The sequence below is a fragment of the Pseudonaja textilis genome, chromosome 13 (assembly GCF_049901715.1).
Source record: "Pseudonaja textilis isolate UNSWEBS1 chromosome 13, rPseTex1.2, whole genome shotgun sequence".
Lineage (NCBI taxonomy): Eukaryota > Metazoa > Chordata > Lepidosauria > Squamata > Elapidae > Pseudonaja > Pseudonaja textilis.
The window spans coordinates 14,184,875-14,198,841 of NC_142002.1; the positions used below are offsets into that span (position 1 = coordinate 14,184,875).

General features: G+C 40.0%; 1 protein-coding gene across 2 annotated transcripts in view; it reads right to left on the minus strand.

Moving 5' to 3' along the window:
- The window catches only part of SEMA6D (semaphorin 6D), a 295,644-nt gene that overhangs the window by 160,926 nt on the left and 120,751 nt on the right, over positions 1 to 13,967 (minus strand). The window contains exon 3 of one of the 2 annotated variants that reach the window (XM_087941441.1): positions 8,548 to 8,652. The exons of the other annotated variant lie outside the window; for it this stretch is intronic. The gene's annotated coding sequence lies outside the window, so the exon portion shown is untranslated. The remainder of the gene's footprint in view (positions 1 to 8,547; positions 8,653 to 13,967) is intronic. 2 annotated transcript variants of the gene reach the window in all.

The following is a 13,967-nucleotide window of genomic DNA, read 5'->3' on the forward strand; positions in this document are numbered from 1 at the left end:
AAGGGTTGTGTGTGTCCCAGTGAATCTTCAAGATCTTCTACAATCTAGACTCATTTTCCACCAGATGTGCCCACATCTTTTAGCCTGCACCTGGTCCTCCTTTAAGAACTACACAAATTTGGCGGTTTGATGGGGTGGAGGAAATAATCTTCTGTAAACATTCACCCCACCCCAAAAGAATAATAGGGGGGTCCTGAATTGGGGGAAAAAAAACTTGGCATGACAAGTCTAATGTATTTTCAAGCAACACGACCTTGGAATCACTACGTGGATGGCATATCATTGAACTTTTAGGTGGTGGAAAGTTGGTGGAATTATCAGCAGGAAGATCCAGATTTTAGTACATCTTAATCTATGGAAATTTCCCGAGGGAAATTCAGTCGCTCCAAACCTCTCAGCTGAGCCGAACAGCTCAATTGTGGCTAGTCTTGAAGGTACTGGCCTAAGAAAATCCTTTGTCTAAAACCACACTTGGAATACTGCATCCAGTTTTGGACACTACCATATAAAAAAGATGTTGAGGCTCTGGAGAGGAGAGTAGAGAAGAGCAACGAAGATGATTAGAACAGTTGCAGGAACTGGGGACGACTAGTTTAATAAAAAGAAGGACTAGGGTGTGACATGGTAGCAGTGTTTCAATATCGAAAGGGCTGCCACAAGGAAGATAGTTGTCCAACTATTCCCCAAAGCAGCTGAAAGTAGGACAAGAAGCAACGGATGGAAATGAATCAAGGAAAGAACCAACCTAGAACTAAGGAGGAATTTCCTGACAGTGGGAACAATTAATCAGTGGAACGACTTGCCACCAGAAGTTGTGGGTGCTTCATCACTGGAGGTTTTTAAGAAGAGACTTGCATAGCCATTTGTCTGAAATGGTATAGGGTCTCCTGCTTTAGATGGGGGTTGGACTAGAAGACCTCCAAGATCCCTTCCAACTCTATTATTCTATGAAGTTCTAGTGCACCATCAATCACACAAACTTCCCAGGCTGTGCTTAGGAAAAATAATAAAATAATAGCACTATATGCACCACCTTGAGCTCCTGAATAAAAGGAAAGATACCCATTAATGAAGGAATAAATCCACCGTGAAGGAGCAAGCAGAGGGTTCAATATGCTCGCAATGTGTAGTCCAAAACAAGAAAGCTTTATTTTCACTTTTCTTTTTATTGGGTCACTTAATAAATCATCAATCTTAAAATTAATTCTATTACATTAAGCTCTCTTCTGAAGTAGCTGATCTATATCTCAAGTAATTAATGTAATTATTTAAGGGGGCATTAAGGATCTAATAACCAAGGAACCTAATTGGGATCCATTTAATTAGCTGATGTAGCATTCATGATAGAAATACACGAATGTGCTTTTTCCCATCCCTTCGGACCTCTTTAAAAATATTGGCTACTCCAAGAGGGGCATTTTGAAAAATTGAATCATAATTCTTAAGGCAGGGAGTCTGAGAGATAGGCGTGACAGCTTACCAGCGATCAATATTTCCCAGGAGCAATAATTTGTTCTCTAAATCAACTTTAGAGGCTAAGAGAATGTGTCAGCTGGTGAATTCATCTCATTTTACCCATGTCCAACTTTTGTTTTCTGTAATTTCAGATTCTTTGGTTCAGGTTCACAGTTCATATCAAACTCTCCTTTCATTCAGATGGTGACATAATGGCAATTGTTCTTTCAATTAACAGCATTTATCATCATCTTCTTTTAACAACCCCATAATCCCTTGCGGGGTGGAGTTTGGACAACTGAATGGAGCTAGCAGAAGGTTTACTGGCCGGATGCCCTTCCTGTCACCAATGTGGAGTTTTGTTCAGCAAATATATTATCATTGTGTCCAGAGAGAGAAATATCTACCTAGGATTGAACTCACAGCCTCCTGATAATGAGGTGAGAGCTCCGCTTCTAGGCCACCGCACCATCCCAATTAACAGTATTTATAACTGCAACAAATTGTACGTTTACTAGATGTGGAATTGCTTATTTTATTATTTCCTTTTTGACTTTCACCAAACTCTAAGGAGCCCCTTTCGATGACAACCATTTCTGCTTGCCTAAAAAGATGGCAATTGCCATTCTGATTCCAACCATTGGAGGCTATGATTTGTCTACCTGGCATCTTCAGGGCTGCACTAAGCTGAATTCTGCTTCCAACAGCATACAGTATACCTATTCAAACCCCTTCTGAAGTCAAAGAATCATTTTTTTTTTAAAAAAGGAATCCTATAATCTCCTTCCTCCCACTCTCTCTTTCAAATAGCTGAATGTGATTTACACTGCCAGATGGAAACTGCAGAAAACATTTCATAATTCTGGAATTCATGAACCATTAAATCTGGATGACTCTCAGATATAGGAGAAGAGCAGGAAGAGGTGGGGGAAGGCAGAGTTAAGTAAGTCATCAGCCTAGAGTCATTGTGTTTTCACAGTCTACGTCAACCCCTCTTGTATTCCATTGACCCTTACCTGGTGACAATTTAGTATTAAAACTTAATTGATTAGTTTCTTGTGTATATGCTTGAGCAATAAATCTTCTTAATTGCAACTTAACATATGGCCTGGTTCTTTCCACTTGGCATAATCAATGAAAAGTCAGATTTTACAACAAGACACAACAACAATATATTACAAGTGTAATGCTACATTTCAATGCTACACTTGTAATGCTACATTTAAAGTCTGGATGTTTTTCATGATTGCTCCAAAGCTATTGCCATAAAATTTATACTGGTATGTGCTGGAGAAGACTCCTGTGAGTCCCTTGGACTGCAAGGCGATCCAACCGGTCAGTCCTAGAGGAGGTCAACCCTGACTGCTCTTTAGAAGGCCAGATTCTGAAGATGAAACTCAAATACTTTGGCCACCTAATGAGAAGGAAGGACTCACTGGAGAAGAGTCTAATGCCAGGAACGATTGAAGAATGGGTTGGCAGAGAATGAGGTAGGCTAGATGGAGTCACTAAAGCAGCCAGCATGAACTTAAATGAACTCCAGGATGAACGCTCCTGAAGGAATGCTGTCCATGGGGTCACGATGGGTCAGACACGACTTCGCGACTAACAATAAATGAATAGAAATAATTCTATATTTTCCTATTCTCATTGCTTCTTTTTCAGGATGAGTATCTTCTATAGCTCTTACTTACTTTGTCTCTGTTAAGGAGTTGAGCAGTGGTTGCAGGCCATTGCTTTATCAGAGGTAAAGCAAAACAGAAGGGCAGTGAAATTCACTTCTTAGGTTTACCTGATTACTAAACAGGAACACGTTGAAAGCTCCAAAACTTTCTCAGTGCAAATTGAGAAAAATGGTAAAAAAAAATGCTTACACGCTACCATCTGTTTTAGCTGGAACATGGGAGGGGATGTGCAATGAAAAGGCATCAAATTATCCACTCATTCATCTAACACTACATTATTACATTATACTGAATTACATTTAATTGCTGTCATGCAAATTGTGAAATCCGTGGTTTATAACTTGCCTTGTTCATATATAAGTTGCATGGCAGACAAGCCAATTCTCTCTTAAACGTATTTTCTCCAACTCTATAATGGGAAAATAATAATATTGACTTATCCTTCAACCTAATATATTTCAAATATGTTGGGATTGCAACTCCCAAATTCTGCTATAGGCATTCTGGATGATAAGTCAAAGAGTTCCAGGTCCAAAGATCTGAAGGTTGTCTAACAGGGTGTGATCTGACTATCACAAACACTATTTCAGTGAGGGCATTGTTAGCCAAAGAGTTCCTGTTGTTGTTGTTGTTGTTGTTGTTGTTCAGCCATCAAAAGGTGGTAGAGGCCATCACTTGGAGCAACAGTGCAATCCTGTTATTGATTTACCATTTTTCATTCATTCAGTTTTTCCTCCAACTGAAAAACAACAACCAGGATGCTATTTGAAACAGTGGAAGTTTTTAGTATCTGTCAGGCACAAAGAATCAAGACCTCTGATTGGGTTGCAGCATAGAAAATTTATTGAAGCCTATACACAAGAATGAAGACCAACAAATGTACAACATTAAATTGACACCACCACAGAATTCAGGAGTTGGACAGAGATCATTTGTGGCAACATAACGACTCTAAGCTGATGACACATTTAATTCCGCCCACCAGCTCTGTTTGCTATTCTCCTTCATTGCCTGAATTAGTTTAATATTTCACTACTGCCTTTTCTTGCATTTTTCTTTTCTCCATGTCACTCAAATGTGTCTCTTATTGGCTTTGGTTCAGAAGTCAATTATCAAGCTGTTCCTGCCATTTTTTTGACTCTCCTGGTTTTGTTTTTATTGTCACTGGGAATAATGTTACTGCACCATATGGTTGGCGGTAAGGTTTTTGTGTTGCCATGAATGATGTATAAACCTAGAGCAGGAGGTATATAATTTGTACAAATAAATAATTGATGAATTAAAATATTAGAGAATGAGCTCTCTAGACTTGGGGGTAGCACCAACAATAGCTTCACATATAAAACCACTTCTACATAAGTGCATTGAAAACCCAATTCCATTGAGTTTAGAAGTAGGATGTTAGCCTTAGGCATCATAACACAGCTTCACTTACCAAGGTCATTAATGGCTAAACTGCTATTTGCTGTTTTATTAGGGTCTTTTAAAAACCATTGTAGTGTTTACTGCATTATTAATTCTTTCTATTGCTCTCTCTTTTTTTGTGTGCTTTCAGAAGCATTGATGTGTTGTTTTTTTATGGCTTCTACTTTTGGTTTTGTCCATTATAGTCATATTCTTGGTTTTTTTAAGAGTCGTTTTTAAATTGTAATCATGTGTTTATTGATCTCGTCTGAATTGGTTGGCAGGCCAAGAAATAAGGGAAGTAGGTAGAGATGGAGAAGAAGAATAGTGGAGCCATGCATGGTAAGCAGAATGCCGGAAGTTCAATTATTTGCATCCCCAGTTGGGAAGGCAAATGCTAAGTGTTAGAAAACCATTCTGGAAGCAGAAGAAATCTTTGGATTTGGGCTGCTCTGAACAAAAACCGCTCCCAAACACTTCTCTCCACTGAAAGAGATCAGATGGACAGGTATGCAAGGCCGGATCTCTTCTGGGTCAGCAACCCAACCGTGGGGTCAGTTATTACTTTCAAAACTCTTTGTGACACAGGACAGGAATGTTCCAGGTACTGCCGTGCCAGAGCCCAATCTGCCCAACCATTCCTACCACCTGAGAAGGGCATGGTAAGACTCCTTTCTCATGGGGTGTACCAGAAGATAACCTTTCCCCAGTAGCCACCATTCCTCCCCACAGAGGAGTATTTCATAGCTGAAGTCTATAATGTTTCCACGTGTCTTTATTCTCGGTTAATTTGACTGTAGTTTCAAGCATTTACAGTTCATTGATCTCTTTGTGATTTGAAATTCCTACTGGTAATAACTGGAAATGGATGTTTGCCATAACCAGAAATGCAGCTTTTACAAAGGGTTGGATCAGATTCTAAGAGGCCTCTTCTAACTCTGATTCTATCAACAATAGCTATTGTGCCTCTGGGCAACATAAGTAGCTTCCAACTGGACAACTATAAAAAGGTCTCCAACCCTGATTTAATATTAGGGGCAGCTGGTACTGCAAGCACTTTTATTAGCCAAAGGGGAATGGCTCATACATCATGAGAACTTCACTGCAGAGCTATTATTCAAACCTATCTATTTAAACTAGTTTTAGACCAACCTTCCATACCTGAGGGTCCTCCGAGTGTATTGCATTTCAGAACATTTCATGATGGCACAGTTTTACAGAAGCTGAGCTGGTCAGCTAGAAAGTCCAGGTTCAAGACCCAAGGACCGCTTGATGGGCTGAGCTCCCGTTCCTTGCCCCAGCTCCTGCCAACTTAGCAGTTCAAAAGAATGCAAATGTGAATAGATAGATAACTAACCCACTTTGATGGGAATGTAAGAGTGTTCCATGAGCCATTGGCATATAGCCGTGCTGGCCACATGACCACAGAAGTGTCGTTGGACAATATTGGCTCCCCTGACTAGGAAACAAAAATGAGCACTAGCCCTTAAGAACTGGACATGACTGGACAGGAGGAAACTGTTACCTTTAATGGTCAGTCCAGTTTGCAAGATACTTCTGGAAAAGTTGGTCTCTACTAATTAGTGCAGTTCTGAGAATTTGAAGGACTTTTCCTGCCTAATAAGAAAGGTGCTGTTCTAATGGGAAATGGTTCTTCCATCTCAAAGAAGCTCCAAGGATACTTTGCTTTTGACTCAAATACAAAACAAGGTAGTTTTCAATGGCTGCCTAGGAAGCTTTAATAAATAACAAAATATTTGTCTTTATTTTTTTCCCCTGATTGTTTTCTTTAAGGTTAAAACCTACAGCTGGAATAACATAAAGTTACCGTTAGACATTTTTTTTTTAATGTTGAGGTTTGCTTTACAGCCTTTTTGGAAAACCCAATTGGATTTTACTTGACTTTCAGTTCTCCTTGGAGATGCTGAGAATTGATCCTAAGACCTCTTGACATACAAATGAATGATGACCAATTCTTTTTCTGAGCAACAAATAACATTTTTTTCCCCATTTCTATACAGTGTCTTCATGGTGCCAGATAAATCTTTTGTTCGTGTTGCTTTGTTTTCTAATCATAAAGAAACTTTCTGAGCTTGATATTTGATTATACAACTCCAAGTATAATACATTTTTAAGTATGAGGGTATTTTAATGTATAGAAAAGGAGCAAAGTCAGGCAATGAAAAACTCTGTAAGCCTTCTGCAATAATTGAATTAAAATTCTTCTACTTCCCAACGAATCCAATGTGGTTTGGATTGGTCTCCATTCCTGAATACAATTCCTAAACCCAACACCTCTCTATTAGTCTCTAAAATTAACAAATTTGCCAGAGCAAAAACAAAAATAATGTGAGTATTACATAGAAACCCTAGTCATTTCTCATTTGGAACAAGGTTGGGGAAGTAATTTGTTTTCATTTCTCGTTCCCTGTGAAAAATCTGTCGGAAAGCTTATCTACATTTAATCTGTCAAAGGTTTAATAACACAACGACAGACAAAACAGAGGTTAAGGAGATATACAAAACCATCTTGCAGAAAGTGGCACGTGTTGTGAGGAGCCACAGGTGTTTTCTGGACACCTTTATAGAATTTTGTGCAGCCACAAGAATTTCATTATAAGGTGAACACGTTCAGTTATATGTCACATCTCAGATTTGGGTCCTAATCTCATGTAATGATGCTCTAGTTTCTTCTTGTTTCCCCTCCCTCTTTGTTTAAGATAGCAATGGGCAATCTGTAGCTCAGGTAGCTTCTGGGCACCCTCTGCTCAAGCTACTAAGTCTGAGAGCCAGTATCAGCTAGTTAAGCAACCAAGCCAGAAACTAGGAGATGGTGAATTCTAGTCCTGCTTTAGGCATAAAACCCAACTGGGTGACCTTGGGCCAATCATCAAAAGTTAGTGAGTTCTAGTCCCATTTTAAGCAGGAAAGCTGACTGGGTGACTTAGGGCCAATAACTAGGAGACTGTGAATTCCAGTCTCGCCATAGGCATGAAAGCCAGTTGGGGTAATTTTGGGCGAGTCCAACTCTTTCAGCCCAACTCATTTCACAGGGTTGTTGCTGTGGGGAAAATAGGAGAAGGGAGGAGTATTAGGCGTATTCAGCGCTTTGAGTTATTTATTAAAATAATAAAGGCAGAGCAACATGTACCATAGCAATAGCACTTAGACTTACATACTGCTTCATAATGCTTTACTGTGCCCTCTCTAAGTGGTTTTACAGAGTCAGCATCTTGCCCCAACAAGCTGGGTCCTCATTTTACTGACCTCGGAAGGACGGAAGGCTGAGTCAACTTTGAGACAGTCAGGATCAAACTCCTGGATTGAGCAATGGGCCTGCAATACTGCATTCTAACTTACGGCATTCTAACCACTGCACCACCATGTAAGGTTCCCTTCCCACATACGTGCTAGTTGTTTCAGCCTCTAGGGGGTGGTGCTTATCTCTGTTACAAAACCAGCGGTGTCCGAAGTTGTCTCTGTGGTCATGTGGCCAGCATGACTAAACGCCGAAGGCGCATGAAATGCTGTCCCCTTCCCACCAATGGGGTCCCTATTTTTCTACTTGCATTTTTACATGCTTTCGAACTGCCAGGTTGGCAGAAGCTGGGACAAGTAACAGGAGCTCACTCCGTTATGTGGCACTAGGGATTCGAACCATTGAACTGCCGACTTTTCTGATCGACAAGATCAGCGTCCTAGCCACTGAGCCACCCTGTCCCTAAGCACCACCATGTACAAATATGCCAATAAATATTTTTTCTACTATAGCGCCGACGGAATCTTAGATGACCCATCCATTCTTGTCAGTGATACATCACAGCTTTGATAAGCATCTGGATGAGCAAAACCAACTGCCAGGCTCCTTGAATGAATGAAAAAAAAATCTGACCAACACTTTATACGAGGGAAATGAAAATAATCTTTCTTATGTGACCATTACTGTGAAAGTAACACCAATGGGGCAAAGTTGCCAGAGGCGAGAGTGAATGATTTAACTCACAGCTGATCCAAAAGTGTTGTCCTCACACGAGACTTGATTGCAGCCACCTCCATCGACATCTGGATGCCGGTTGCATAAGTTGGCTTAACAGGAGGTGGTTAGCAGCTGCTTAAGAGAAAAATGGCAAAATCATTTTTAAGAGAATATCCTCGTTATTAAATTGACTCAAAGGTCAGGACAAGCTTTTAAAGATTTTTAGATGTCTTTTTGATTTTTTAATGAGAAATATGAAGACATCGCCTTCCTCTTCTTCTTCTCTCTCTCTCTCTCTCTCACACACACACACATACACACACACAAAGAAACAGAGAAAGGGAACAACAAACAAACAAAGATGAATAATATTGACATCCTGAAGTCTCCATGGTCTTCTAGCACAGGGATCTCCAACCTTGGCAAATTTAAGACTTGTGGACTTCAACTACAACCCTCATCTCCACGTCTGTTGTCCATCTCTCCTCCACAAAAATAATGAAAGCTTTAAATGGCACTATGCTTAGATACAGATACTACACTGTCATTTGCTTGTTTATATAATAACTGTGTAGGTCCAACTATACACTGCCCTCAATGAACGAAGCTACGTTATGGCTTAGTATGGGTATAGTTCTAAAGAATGTCTATGGGGATTCTCAGTCATCCAGGTCATAGTAGTCCCAAAGGTGCTTTTTCAAGAGACAATTGGACTTTCTGGTAAAGAATAGGTACCTGCCATGTTTGCTAAACTGGATAGTTTCTCTATGACTTAGCATTTGTATGAAATCAATCATTGTGGTTTGTGAATCATGGTTTGGGGGTTTAGAACAATATAAGGTGAGGGCAAACAACTCCCAACCAACCAAAGCAGTCTAATCCTCCTATGAATTTTCTTCATACTTTCACAAGGAGTAATATATTATACAAGGGACTGAATTTCCTGGCCAGTTGTAACGTCAAAGCCAAATTTCGGCTAAAAATGGGCAGCAAAAAATAAGAAAATGTTCAGTTCATCTCACAGTCTAAAACCAAGCTAGAAATGTTTCCTGACAGTTAAAAACACATTATTGGATATGTCAATTCAAATGTCAAAATCTGCTTTTCCAAGCATTTTTTTTTTTTGCACACCACAAAACTGGTTTATTCTCAAACTGTCTCGGAAACAAGATATAATGGTAAGATTTGTTTGGTTTAGTTGTGTTTTTTTCCAAATAACTCCCACTGTAAACATATTTAAATGGATAGATTTGTATGTTTATTATGTAATTTTTTTCTTCCATATCTTTTGATTTCTCCTAAATGAGCCATGCAAAACCTCCCTTTTGCATTTTGTCTAATCCGCAATTTGGAATTTCCAGAAACTATACTACATGCTTCTCAGAAGTTTGCTAGTTTTCATACAGGGGGAGAGTGAATATGGGTTTCTGAAAAACATTTCAAAACAATCCAAAATATCACATTACTAGAGGTAAACCAAAATTCTGGCTTGCTTCCAGAAATTGTGGCCAATCCATCACTGAAGGTTTTCAAGAAGTAACTGGAAAACCATTTGTCTGGAATGGTATAGGTCTCCTGCTTGGACTAGAACACTTTCAAGGTTTCCTCCAATCATATTATTCTAAAGTGCCATATATTAACATCCAAATGCCAAATCTGTTCACTTACATTCATTTCAAAGTTAAACTGAGTTATGGAATTGAACAGACTGGAAGTGGACACTTTCCATCAGAAAGCCGCTCGGTTCATTATTCAGGACACAAAATCGAATGAAGGAACCAGGGTTGTTTCCGTAGTCGGAAAGGATATAATATTTATAATAAAGATATTACTTTGGGACTGTGCAGTCAATGACTGTATAATATTGATTACACTTCACAGGCAACTCTTTAACACGACAATGACCTAAGTTTGTGCCTCAACCACTCGTGCAGAAGAAGAGATTGATGAGATTTAGGGTCAAGTTTAATCCGAAATTGACAGAACTTGCAAGCCACAACCAGGTGTGGTACAATTATTGTCAGGTCGCCACATTTCATGATGTTTTCAAGCCAAAATATGTGACATATTTGCCCTCTTTTTAAAGGATGACCATCACTGTAGGCACTTGAAAATGTTGATCTTTTGTTTACAATCTTAAATTCCATACAGGAGATGACCAAGCTGAACCTGAGGGAGGGGTCAAACATGTCATTATTCTTGAGTCTCTCCATGCCCACAAGATATCCAAGTCCAGCCCACTTTGAATTCTGTAACCCTTATCTACCATCAATTTTCTTTGAATGTTAGTTTAAATTCTTGTAGACAGCGTTAGCATATAATAAACCTGCATTCATTTGAACTCCTGATTTCCTGTACTTTACATCCCAATAATATAAGAAAAGGACTATGCAAGAGATAAATATCTCATGAGACTAGACATCTAAAACAGCTTAAGATATAAAGACTCTTAAAGTCTCTCTGTGACAGACCTGAAATCATTCATATATCTTAGCTCTCAGTAGTTTTATCCCTTGTACTAATGTCTACCATCTGTCTAATTTCGCCCACTGAATATAAATAGGCTAACATATGCTATGCATATCTTTGATTATAACAGTCACTGTGTAAAACAACTGGAAATAACCTAGGTAAGTCTTCAGTCTCTCTCTGTCTCTGTCTTTCTCTCTCTCTTTGAAGATTCTAGAAGATGTTTGAGGCATAATCTTCCATAAATCTCTGCCCATTGACCTTTCATTGATGAAAGCCCTAGGTGCCTGTATATCTGGTTCCTATGTTCCAAAGATGGTATTGTCAGCATTCCATGTAACAAACTCCAATGCAACAAACTCCGAGACATGCATTTTCTCAAAGTTCCATTTTATTAGAGTTTTCGTATTGGCACATCTGGGGAAAACCCGAATCTGAGAGTTCTGGGTTTTCCCTTCACAACTGAAAATCAAAACCCCACCCCCTGCACCCATCAGTCCATGACATGGCCCAATCACCGGCCGTTCCAACTGGAGACATTCCTCCAACCACTCCTTCCCAGGTGCAGGATAACTTGTCCTTGACTTAGAAGAAGAATGTTGTTATTTCTAAACTTCCACCTCTTTGTGAGATTTGCCCCCTCCCAAATTCCCAGGCGCTAAAATGTGGCAGCGTGGAAGCTTCTAAGTAAAATACGGCTTCCAAAGCTGAAAGGAGTAACAGAATATGATGTCTAGGCTAAATCCTGAATCTTTGTGATATAGTGAAGATGGTTCGGCTGTTGAGGATCCCATAATCAATCTCAGCAATTCCAGGTAGAACCAAGAGAAGTCCTATTCAAACCCAACTCCTATCCAAGAGGAGAAGCAATTCCAGTCTTGGCAGATTCTCTGGCCACACAACCCACAAAACCTGATCACTGAATTAATCCCGTTTGCACTGGGTATTGAACGTTGGGTCTGTAGAAAGGAGGGAAAGCAGAAATGTATGGGTGGATTTGTTTGAAGCATCTATACTGAATGTCTTAAGGAGGGAAGGGAAATATCTTATTTCCACCATGGAAGAGAAAATCACAAGTAAGAACTGGGAAGAAGAACAAATAATCCAGCAGAAATAGAATATGAGACAAGACAGAAGAAAGGAGTTTGTTTGCTTTGTTTGGGTTTTGATCGGAGAAAGACAATCTCTTACCAGACACTTAAGACCACCTGTTCTCTCCGTGTGAGGCACCTTCCATGATTCATGATAGTATGGAGATATGGAAGAAGCAGGAAGCTGAGGAGATGGAAATAGCAAGAAGCTGAGGAGAGCTCCTCACCATACCTAATTTCATAGAACATTAGGATTGAAGGACCTCAGAGGTCTTCTAATCCAAACCCCTCAACAAAGTCCTTCTTCTATCTGAGGCAAATGGCTGTCCAATCTTTTCTTGAAAACCTGCTGTGACGGAGCATCTACAACTCCAGGAAGGAAAGTGTTCCGCTGACTAATTAGTCTCACTGTCAGGAAATTTTTCCTTAATTCCAGGTTGGCTCTTCCTCCTCTTAATTCCATCTATTGCTAATTCAATCTCAGTTATAAAGGTTAAGAACCCTGAATGGACAATAGGGTGGGGAGGAACACAACTCAACTAATAACCATTTTAGGGAAACAGGCTAGATTCGATACCATGACGCTGTGCCAGATAAATGGCCCCGGCTGCTACCTCTTGTTCAATTTAGCCCTTCTTATCAAATTGAAATAGAGTTTAGTTGATTGGGCAAAGCGCATACCAGGCCAACTAAAGCTCAAATCAATTCCATTTCAGGCTAGTTCTAATAATGGCTGTTTGACTGTCTGGAGGGGTTTTTTTGATGCGTTATCAAAGGATGGCAGACATCCCTAGAATCTGCAAAAACAAAAAAACAAAACCAGAGGCTGCATTAATAAACTTGGGAATTTGCTCATTTCCTCTAAGAAGCTGGGATGAGCGCCCAATTAGCTGAACTTCTTGAATTTACCTGGTTCCTTGATTATCACATTTCAAAGCAATTAAGCCGGTTTTGCGGGATAAACGAGAGAACGCAACTTAGCTCAGTGGCTTTTTTGATATTGAATGAAGGGGGGCTGCAATTTTCAGCAAAGAAAAGGCAGATAAGTGGCTGGCTTGTTATCAAAACGAAGAATGTTTCTCATCTCTCAGTTTTTTTTGCGGGGGGTGGGGCGGTGGAAGGCAACTATCTGCTGGTAAGCATTAGGAACATATGGAAAGATAAAGCATACAATTACAATTTTAAATTGGCAAGGCCGTCTTCCCCAGGGTTGATTTATGGATAAAGGCATTTTAATAAATCCGACAGAGAGGAGAGGCTGTGTTTTCACAAGATCCCAGTGAAGGCAATCCTATCCTCTTTTGGCTTTGCATTTTGAACATGACATTGGCAGGATGTATAGGTGAGGTTTGTTATAATCAAGGCTATGTATAGTCAAGGCGATGGTTTTCCCAGTGGCAATGTATGGCTGTGAAAGTTGGACCATAAGAAAGGCTGAGCATCAAAGAATGGAGGCCTTTGAACTCTGGTGCTGGAGAAGATTCCTGTGAGTCCCTTGACTGCAAGGCGATCCAACTGGTCAGTCCTAGAGGAGGTCAACCCTGGTTGCTCTTTAGAAGGCCAGATCCTGAAGATGAAACTCAAAGAATTTGGCCACCTAATGAGAAGGAAAGACTCACTGGAGAAGAGCTGAATGCTGGGAACGATTGAGGGCCACAGAAGAAGGGGACGGCAGAGAATGAGGTGGCTGGAGGGAATCACTGAAGCAGTAGGTGTGAACTTAAACGGACTCCGGAAGATCGTAGAAGACAGGAAGGCCTGGAGGAATGTTATGGGATTGCTATGGGTTGGACATGACTTTGCAACTAAAATAGGTGAGATTTGGAGTTTTGAATTTGGCGTCATGAATTTTCAGGCCTGCCTTAAAGACATAGTGCATTTGTCTTG